This window comes from Oncorhynchus mykiss, chromosome 20 (genome assembly GCF_057628025.1).
Source record: "Oncorhynchus mykiss isolate SJ-2025 chromosome 20, ASM5762802v1, whole genome shotgun sequence".
Classification (NCBI taxonomy): domain Eukaryota; kingdom Metazoa; phylum Chordata; class Actinopteri; order Salmoniformes; family Salmonidae; genus Oncorhynchus; species Oncorhynchus mykiss.
In genome coordinates, this window is record NC_143041.1 from 47,482,447 (window position 1) to 47,484,946 (window position 2,500).

Sequence of the window (2,500 nt, forward strand, 5' to 3'; positions counted from 1 at the left end):
GTGGATGGGTTAGTGCCTACCTCAGCAGGTTGTACTTGTGGATGGGTTAGTGCCTACCTCAGCGATAGAGTCCTTCAGCAGGTTGTACTTGTGGATGGGTTAGTGCCTACCTCAGCAGGTTGTACTTGTGGATGGGTTAGTGCCTACCTCAGCAGGTTGTACTTGTGGATGGGTTAGTGCCTACCTCAGCAGGTTGTACTTGTGGATGGGTTAGTGCCTACCTCAGCAGGTTGTACTTGTGGATGGGTTAGTGCCTACCTCAGAGATAGAGTCCTTCAGCAGGTTGTACTTGTGGATGGGTTAGTGCCTACCTCAGAGATAGAGTCCTTCAGCAGGTTGTACTTGTGGATGGGTTAGTGCCTACCTCAGAGATAAGAGTCCTTCGACAGGTTGTACTTGTGGATGGGTTAGTGCCTACCTCAGAGATAGAGTCCTTCAGCAGGTTGTACTTGTGGATGGGTTAGTGCCTACCTCAGAGATAGAGTCCTTCAGCAGGTTGTACTTGTGGATGGGTTAGTGCCTACCTCAGCAGGTTGTACTTGTGGATGGGTTAGTGCCTACCTCAGCAGGTTGTACTTGTGGATGGGTTAGTGCCTACCTCAGCAGGTTGTACTTGTGGATGGGTTAGTGCCTACCTCAGCAGGTTGTACTTGTGGATGGGTTAGTGCCTACCTCAGAGATAGAGTCCTTCAGCAGGTTGTACTTGTGGATGGGTTAGTGCCTACCTCAGAGATAAGAGTCCTTCAGCAGGTTGTACTTGTGGATGGGTTAGTGCCTACCTCAGAGATAGAGTCCTTCAGCAGGTTGTACTTGTGGATGGGTTAGTGCCTACCTCTGAGATAGAGTCCTTCAGCAGGTTGTACTTGTGGATGGGTTAGTGCCTACCTCAGCAGGTTGTACTTGTGGATGGGTTAGTGCCTACCTCAGAAATAGAGTCCTTCAGCAGGTTGTACTTGTGGATGGGTTAGTGCCTACCTCAGAGATAGAGTCCTTCAGCAGGTTGTACTTGTGGATGGGTTAGTGCCTACCTCAGCGATAAGAGTCCTTCAGCAGGTTGTACTTGTGGATGGGTTAGTGCCTACCTCAGAGATAGAGTCCTTCAGCAGGTTGTACTTGTGGATGGGTTAATGCCTACCTCAGCAGGTTGTACTTGTGGATGGGTTAGTGCCTACCTCAGCAGGTTGTACTTGTGGATGGGTTAGTGCCTACCTCAGCAGGTTGTACTTGTGGATGGGTTAGTGCCTACCTCAGCGATAGAGTCCTTCAGCAGGTTGTACTTGTGGATGGGTTAGTGCCTACCTCAGCAGGTTGTACTTGTGGATGGGTTAGTGCCTACCTCAGCAGGTTGTACTTGTGGATGGGTTAGTGCCTACCTCAGCAGGTTGTACTTGTGGATGGGTTAGTGCCTACCTCAGCAGGTTGTACTTGTGGATGGGTTAGTGCCTACCTCAGCGATAGAGTCCTTCAGCAGGTTGTACTTGTGGATGGGTTAGTGCCTACCTCAGCAGGTTGTACTTGTGGATGGGTTAGTGCCTACCTCAGCAGGTTGTACTTGTGGATGGGTTAGTGCCTACCTCAGCAGGTTGTACTTGTGGATGGGTTAGTGCCTACCTCAGCAGGTTGTACTTGTGGATGGGTTAGTGCCTACCTCAGCGATAGAGTCCTTCAGCAGGTTGTACTTGTGGATGGGTTAGTGCCTACCTCAGCAGGTTGTACTTGTGGATGGGTTAGTGCCTACCTCAGCAGGTTGTACTTGTGGATGGGTTAGTGCCTACCTCAGCAGGTTGTACTTGTGGATGGGTTAGTGCCTACCTCAGCAGGTTGTACTTGTGGATGGGTTAGTGCCTACCTCAGAGATAGAGTCCTTCAGCAGGTTGTACTTGTGGATGGGTTAGTGCCTACCTCAGAGATAGAGTCCTTCAGCAGGTTGTACTTGTGGATGGGTTAGTGCCTACCTCAGAGATAAGAGTCCTTCGACAGGTTGTACTTGTGGATGGGTTAGTGCCTACCTCAGAGATAGAGTCCTTCAGCAGGTTGTACTTGTGGATGGGTTAGTGCCTACCTCAGAGATAGAGTCCTTCAGCAGGTTGTACTTGTGGATGGGTTAGTGCCTACCTCAGCAGGTTGTACTTGTGGATGGGTTAGTGCCTACCTCAGCAGGTTGTACTTGTGGATGGGTTAGTGCCTACCTCAGCAGGTTGTACTTGTGGATGGGTTAGTGCCTACCTCAGCAGGTTGTACTTGTGGATGGGTTAGTGCCTACCTCAGAGATAGAGTCCTTCAGCAGGTTGTACTTGTGGATGGGTTAGTGCCTACCTCAGAGATAAGAGTCCTTCAGCAGGTTGTACTTGTGGATGGGTTAGTGCCTACCTCAGAGATAGAGTCCTTCAGCAGGTTGTACTTGTGGATGGGTTAGTGCCTACCTCTGAGATAGAGTCCTTCAGCAGGTTGTACTTGTGGATGGGTTAGTGCCTACCTCAGCAGGTTGTACTTGTGGATG

At 50.1% G+C, this 2,500-nt stretch overlaps 1 protein-coding gene across 1 annotated transcript in view; it reads right to left on the bottom strand.

Moving 5' to 3' along the window:
• LOC110518228 (calcium uniporter protein, mitochondrial) overlaps positions 1–2,500 on the bottom strand; it is a 104,811-nt gene that overhangs the window by 5,602 nt on the left and 96,709 nt on the right. The window lies entirely within an intron of this gene.